Source organism: Anopheles ziemanni, chromosome 2, assembly GCF_943734765.1.
Source record: "Anopheles ziemanni chromosome 2, idAnoZiCoDA_A2_x.2, whole genome shotgun sequence".
In the NCBI taxonomy this organism is placed as follows: domain Eukaryota; kingdom Metazoa; phylum Arthropoda; class Insecta; order Diptera; family Culicidae; genus Anopheles; species Anopheles ziemanni.
The window spans coordinates 77,083,699-77,091,241 of NC_080705.1; positions in this window are offsets into that span (position 1 = coordinate 77,083,699).

A 7,543-nucleotide genomic window follows, 5' to 3' on the forward strand; every position below is an offset into this window, starting at 1 on the left:
GCAAGGAAAACAACTTACCGTAAAACCATTGGATAATTCACTTACAACTCACGAAGGGAGCAACAAAACATTAATAATCTATTTTCCAAAACCTTCCCAAACGCCACTCCCGAAGTTCATTCCATTAAACACTCCATTTGGGCGTAATGCTCGTAGAGTCGCAATTCACAAGTTTACGCTCATGTTTCTCCATCTTTAAAAAAAAATAAAAAAAAACGCCACGGCTTTGCTTTCCGTACGGTGGAAAACGAAACTTCTTCGCATATGTTGATCGTTAAATCCTGCCTTTAGTACCCGAGAGGCACATTTGTGCCTGTTGCCGGCCGTCTGTCGTGTCCAGTCCGGGAAGTTACTTATGGTGCGTCCCTTCCTTGCCCTTGCTGGGCCGGGCAGGCTTTTCCTTCCCTGTTGCTATGGTAAAACTTCAATCTTCAATCTCCCGCCGCGGTCGGGGAAGGCACATTTCGGGTGGCATCAACAAATTGCCATCCCCATACCACAATCGCCGTCTTTTTCGGACACGCTGCTACTGCAGGCGACATCTACTTTTTGGTACCCTAGGAAAGGCAGAAGGCAGAAGGAAGTGTAGGCGGAGAGGCGAAAGAAAGTGACCAATTTTCCAGCATGTTCAAGAAACTGTTTCAAGGAAATGAAAATATCGTTATATTATGAGGCGAGCAACGACTTCGGAATGAGCGGGACGTGTTCCGACTGACCAAGCACTCGGGTTCGGAGTCATTTTGTCGTCGGCGAGTTCGTTTACCTCTGGCCATACACACCCGAGGAGAAGGTTCGGGAACCGTCGTTCATCACCGTGGCGAGGGGCATCGGCTAAAGGAAAGGCCAGAAGGAAACAAAAAACAATAAAAAATATCCTCAAGACTTTCACTCAGCCGAGACGAAGAAAATGTATGGGCTGCACGGGGCCCGGAAGGAGCTTACTGAGTGGAAAAATATCGACCAAACGGAACGTGATGACAATTCACATACATTTTTCTACGCGGGGTGGCAATAAATCACACAATCAGCCTCGAGGCAAAACCTTCGACGGCAACGATGCTGACGCTGGGGATAAAGCAATTTGCAGCGTTATTTATTATCTAATTGGATGCGTCCTTGGTGCGATCATTTTACAAGTAAGTGTCATTAGATTCGGGAATGATGGCCTCCAGATGCGGTTTTCCTCCGCGACACGAAGAACAAGAGAAATTATGGTCAATTCATGCCACTCTCTTTGAATATGTTTCTTTTTTGATTTATTTCTCTCCTCATTAGGTTAAAAGTTGATAAAAGAAACTTGGTAAATCTATTGTTATGATGACCAAATCCACTAAAAACATATTCTTAATCGCTTAATGAACTCAAAGGTATTAGAAGTTAAAAAAAGCATAAGAGAAAATTGATTGATCTTTCTTACATCCATTACAAAAAATCATTTAAAAATATTTGTTAGCGAATTAAACGGCACAAAAAGTTTGAAAATTTAGTAAATGTAAAAAATAAACATTCATATTGTACAAAAAACATGGTCAAATAAAGCGTCTTGAAAATACGTGTAGCAAACCACAAACGGATAGAAAACAGATCCTCTCACCTCCAATAATCACAGACATTTTCCTACCAGTCTAGAAATGCCTTTTCCAACAGCGGATCACCGATATCTTTCGTCTAAACTATTCCGACTTACTTCCACCACCAATGAGTCCGCAGTCCGTACCGAAATGTCTAAGCAATGAGCGGTTGTTTCTGGAAGCGAAAAAGAATCCAACCCTTCTGACAGGTAGCGAAGAGTACCGCGGCATTGCATCAATATTTAAGCGGACCGCTTTTTCCCCTTGAGCGTATTTTTCTCCTTCAGGTCCTCGCCATGCCTCGCGAATATTGGACCTCGCTCGAAGACGCTAGTCGTCTAGGCGAGGAGTTCGAGTTTTCGATCGATGCGAGCGGGTCATGGGAAACCGCATCGTTCCGTGGCTCCCGTTTTCAGCCGTTCAATACTTGCAATTCACTGGCGAAAGGAGTATAGTTCCCAGCATGAGGGCAACATTTTTCGGTAGTAATTATTATTACCTTGCTGCAGAGGAAATGCTTTCAGGGCGATATCTTGCAGCTGTACCTGAGGAGAATGGAAATTGAGCATTCGGGCGAAAGAAAAGAGTTTGGATGCCAACCGTCATATTAAAGGTGTAGTCGTTTAATCATGCTGTGGAGATAAATTATAACCTTGTTTATGTCAAAATGTTTAGTCATTTGAATAAGCTTAGTACATACTAACATAGAACATCGTGTTAGCTGAGTTATAATTAAAAACTGTTCCTTTGCTAAAAGTAGATTAAAATTATAAATAAATCGAATTGCGAGTCGCAATGAAAACTCGTTTCGTAATTATCACGAACTTAATCAGTCGTTCGTTTCTCCAAAACTCCCTCCAGTTTCCATCCATCCTTCCAACTTTGGCTACCGTGAAGACCCGCAACGGCCGGCTTTAATCATGTCGCCATAGAAAATCATTCCACGAAAATTTCGGGACCAGATCTTCAATCTAATTCACCTCCTGATAGATTCATTAGGCGATAACAAGGAAATAAACAACGTCACATGTCACCCGAACCTTCCAGCTTTCCCGCCGCTGCTTGTTAGGACGTCACAGCCGGCCGGGGAAGCTTTAGTGGAGCGGGACAGGGTGCGCTCGACAAGGGAGCAGTCAAATGAAAATTGATGGCACAGCATAAATCTGACCATCGAATTCGTTAGCGGAAGCGAAAAGTGAGCCAAAACGCGAATGAATTCGGACGAACGGAGAAACGAAACGAAAACCGGGCCGGACTAATTCAATTTGTCTAACAATCACCGAAAGCCGAGCACCGAGGAGCGTAATGCTGCGCGCAAAGCGAAAAAGAAAAGTCACACCTCGTTAGATTAGCGTCCATTTCTTGTGTAGCGGGAATGAAAAAAAATCTCGCAAAATATTAACGCCAGCCTTGATTAACGGTGGAGGGGGATTTTGGTTTCATCAAGAACATTTCGCCATCTTTCATCGTTTCGTTAAGCTTGCACGGGCAGCAACGAGCTTTCCCCGTGGCAATTTGATTGGAAAATTATCCCCTCGTTTGCGAGCTCCTCATCAGCTCAACAGCGCGCCGAACCGTGAGCAACGAATCGGAAGTCAGCTGAAACTACCCGTTTTAATTCTCTTTCGATGAGGTGTTAATTTTTCTTCCACTTCTTCATCAAACATTCATCGATTTTGATCGCGTACTGTTCTTTCCCGAAGTGATTAGCAAATCACCCAGAACGCTGCGCGAGAGTCACTTAGAGTTGATTACCATAGTGACCATCTTCGCTGTCATTTACGACTGTCTTTTAAACGTTATTTGGAAAGCTGTTTTCTTCGGGTTTTTTCACGCTATTTACACGCCCCACGTAACTTATTTCCATTAACAAATTGATGACGTTTCATTAAAGGCGCTTCAAATACTTTTATTGCGAATCCGAAACGCCACTCCAAGGGAAAATCCGAAAATACCCTAATAAGCACGCCACCGAGCGAATTATCCTTAAAGCACCTTCCTGTCCAGAACAAGTACTATTGATCGGTCGGAAAATAGCGCTTAAGCGTGGAATCCACTGGCAACCGAAGGTGCTTGAACCACGTTTCACGATGGGCTAAAACTTGCGATGAAAAATAAATACAACCAAATAATTACATTGCATAAATAACGAGAACCCTCCACCGAGCAACGCCCGAGTATGTGTGTGTGTATTTGGGAAATTTCGTGCGCAGAGAAACGCGATAATGCTGCCATGGCTCGGAAGTAGATGGTCCGACCATTCACCGCCCCCCTTCCCCCCGAGGGTAGGACGTCCTTTTTAACACTTTTCAATTTACACTTAACCTCACGCATTTCCTCACTCACATTCAGCAGTAGCAGCACAAAGTGGTGTTCTTTACCGAGATGAACCATTTTCAACGCTCCGATAAAGCGCATCCTTTTCAAAATCCCCACGTACTGGTTTACATCCATTTCCTTTTCCGCGCCTTGCACCGATGTTGGTCACAGGTCGAGGTCCGCGATTCATTTTCCGCTATCCGGCGGTTGTTGTCCTTGTTAATGGAAATGGATTAAACTTTTATTAGCGATTCTGCACACAGGCTTGCTGATGAATTGTTCGGTTTTTGTTTTTACCTTTCCGTGCCCAGTGGGAAGCGGAAATAATGACACGCAAGCAGAACGCCAACGCCGGCCAGCGTTGTGACAATCAGTCGTTGTCGTCATGAGGCATGTGCGATATTTCATTGTTATTTATTTACACGCGAGCCGCGTCCGATAAGAGTTCACAACGGCTAACTTTTCCTCGTCAAGTGAAAATAAAATAACTAACAAAAAATGAAATAAACTCTGTGCATGGATTTACCTAATAATCGTATACCGGCCTCGGCAGAACATCCGGGTAAGCCTTTGAGTAATGCAAAAGAGAAATATGAGTCATGCCACTCGCTACACAGGAATCACAACTTTTGCACTGAAAAGAATATTATGAGGTGGTATTTTGTGTTATTCGGACAAAGAGTAATAATGGAATGAAAAAGTTACATCTCTGCTGAATGCTTTTAATTAACTGGATCGGGCTGATAATGTTTAACATGGAATTATTGTTGCAACGTCTGCACCATGAATTCGTTTATGGTTCCTTTGGTGGACATACATTTTATGACATTGTTTTTCGGATGATTTGGAAATATTTCATGGTGACATAAACTGTGATACATATGTTCGAAATGAAATGAACAACTGCCTTTTATCGGATCTTATTTTCCAACAGATTTAATAATTTTCGTTCAAGCGTCCCATTTCTGCAAATGTACCCTTGTGTGTTCACTGCTCCTGTTGATGTATAGTTTTCTCTCTAAATTTTCCAGTGCATTGATATCGGATCGTTACTCCATCACGTTGTGTTGGTATACAAGATCGTGTGTTATTTTCCGTTGTAATTTTTAAATAAGAAACAAAAAAATTTCTGCCTTAATGGTTCTTTCCACATCGCGATGCATTTTTCTCTTGATTACCTACTAACTATTTGTGTTGGTCACTCGCCATTACTCTAGATAATTGTGAATGTTCTTTTTCTAATCTCTACTTTCATATATACATATTAGCTTTGCGCAATGACTGAATCCCATTCTGAAATTTTTCGCCAATTTCCTCTTTTCCTATCTCAGAGTTGCTTGCTTTCTTTTCGCATGTGAATTGGATACTTCGTGTGTGTGTGTGCTTCAGTGAACTTGTGTGCAGTATATATATAACTCGGTGTAGCTGTGTGTAAGTGGTCCTGTGTACTGTTTCTTGTTTGTTTAAATCAACATTTCACCGTTGGTTAATACCGGTGTATGGTAAACCATCAGTTACCCATCAGTAGGTTTTTTTATCATTCTGTTTTATAATAATTTTTGTTTAAGCTTTTGTGTTATGTGTTTTCCCGGTCGTGTGTAGGACATTTGGTGTAGAAAACTTTTCTTTTTATATGTTCGATATCCATGCACGTTGACATTAGTTTTCGTAGATGGGAAGATGGCACCAAAGCAAATAGCTAAATTTGAAAGGTTCATTTATTTGTTCTGGGGTTCCACATAAAACTAATCGTAGGGAATTGGTATTAATAATTTTGATGCCCAACTTTATTTTGAAATCTATAAATTCGTAATGAAATTTATGACTCAAGTTTGAATCAACAAAATGAGTGGTAAATGAATCGATGTTCTTCGTTAAAATTGTACAACTCTCTCTTGGTTTTGCCCATGCATTACTCAATTTTTAGCAGACATTGAAAGCAATGTTATTTTTGCTTGGTCCTAAATTTGAATCCACATTTTAAAAATTAAAGTTTCCCCCATATACTTCCCAATATCACACACACACACACACACAGTAGAGCACTCCTACTCTATTTTCTTGTCTTTGTCGATTCAAAAACACCACCATACGAATCAGAAGAAAAAAAACTCTCAATGCTTTTGATATATTCATTCAATGCCACGTTCGCTCCGGATGATGGCTCGTGGTGTGGAATGCGACCGTGGGAAAACGCTGCTTCCGGGCGAGGTGGTCCAGCTTCCGCCCTTTCGGTATACGACTTATCAAGAGTTTGAAACCATTCACGTTCGTGGTGCGAAATGTGGTATAGACAGCAAATCGGGATGTCATGATGATAACGATGGGTGATTGTAGTTTGCTAGCTGAGGTTCTGTAGGATATGGTGGTTTGCGAGTAAGGTTCGTCGACTGTATATATTCACATGTTCGACTCGTTTATTTTTATTTATTTACTTGTTCTTTTTTTGTTTGTTCGACCCATTTTTGTTCGTTCTTTACTTCCCATGATATCACTTGTGCTTGAATTCCACTTTCACAAATCTATTAACTTCCACGGTTTCTGCCTTCCAAATGGTGTATTCACTTGCTCCTAGTTTATTCCACAGTACGCTATTCTCTGCTATCTGGTAAAGGGATTTTCCATGTTCTACTACTACTAGACGCAAGCTTTTCTAGTGTCAAGCCAATCGCCACTTTGAAATACTTCATTCTCAAGTGACTTACCTCCCGAACGGAAAGCAAGCGAAAAGAATTTTTTTATTTCCCTACTTCTGAAAGAAATAAAACTACTGAAAATGATCACGCTGTTCGATGCGCCCCCGTTATGCGGAGGAAAACCTAACGGAAAATGAAACTTTCAACCATCCCAATCACGTTCTCCCCACTCGCGCACACGCACACAAAACCACTCACCCTATCGCTCAAGCACACACTCAGCAATACAAACACACTTGTAGGTTTGGTGTAAATATCCTTTTCCACCTCGACTAACGACGTTCGGTCACAATCGAAGTTATTTCCTAGCAAATCGCAGCATTCATTAAAAACTATGTACAAGCAGTGTCGGCTCGGGTTGAGTTGAACTGTTCCGATGAAGAAAGAAGCATGCAGGGCGTGTCATGTGTGGGGTTACAATGTCGAGTGGTGGCTTTCGCAATGAGGACAAATTTTCAACCGTTTTTTTCCTTTTTCATCGACGGACTTATCGAGAGATGAGAACGATGTCAAATAAAAATTCCAACACTGTGCGGAAAATGTTTGTACAAATCGATGTACAATACTGCAGGTTGATGCAGGTGGTGCTTCTCCTTTCCCTTCTCCCCTCCCTCATCCCTTCTCGTTCCGAGTCCTTTGTTGGTTCGAGATGTTTTAAGGATCGTAGGGAAAAATTCCGCCCTTTGTCCACGTGCTCTTGAATCCGACAACGTTCCGGGGGGAACCCAACGTTAAGCAACCCTCGTCGTAGTTCATCTTCAATCCACTTATCAGCGGTTTCCTCTTTACCGGTACCGCATTGCGACCACCCCCGTCCCTGCCTCTGCCTCAGCTCATGTACAAATCCCCCAAGCCCGCCAGTCACGGAAGCCGGAAACACGCAGTTTGCCATATCCGCATCGAATTTCACTTCCGTTTCCGATTCCGGCCCGCACGTCCCAATCTAGGGCTAGTTTA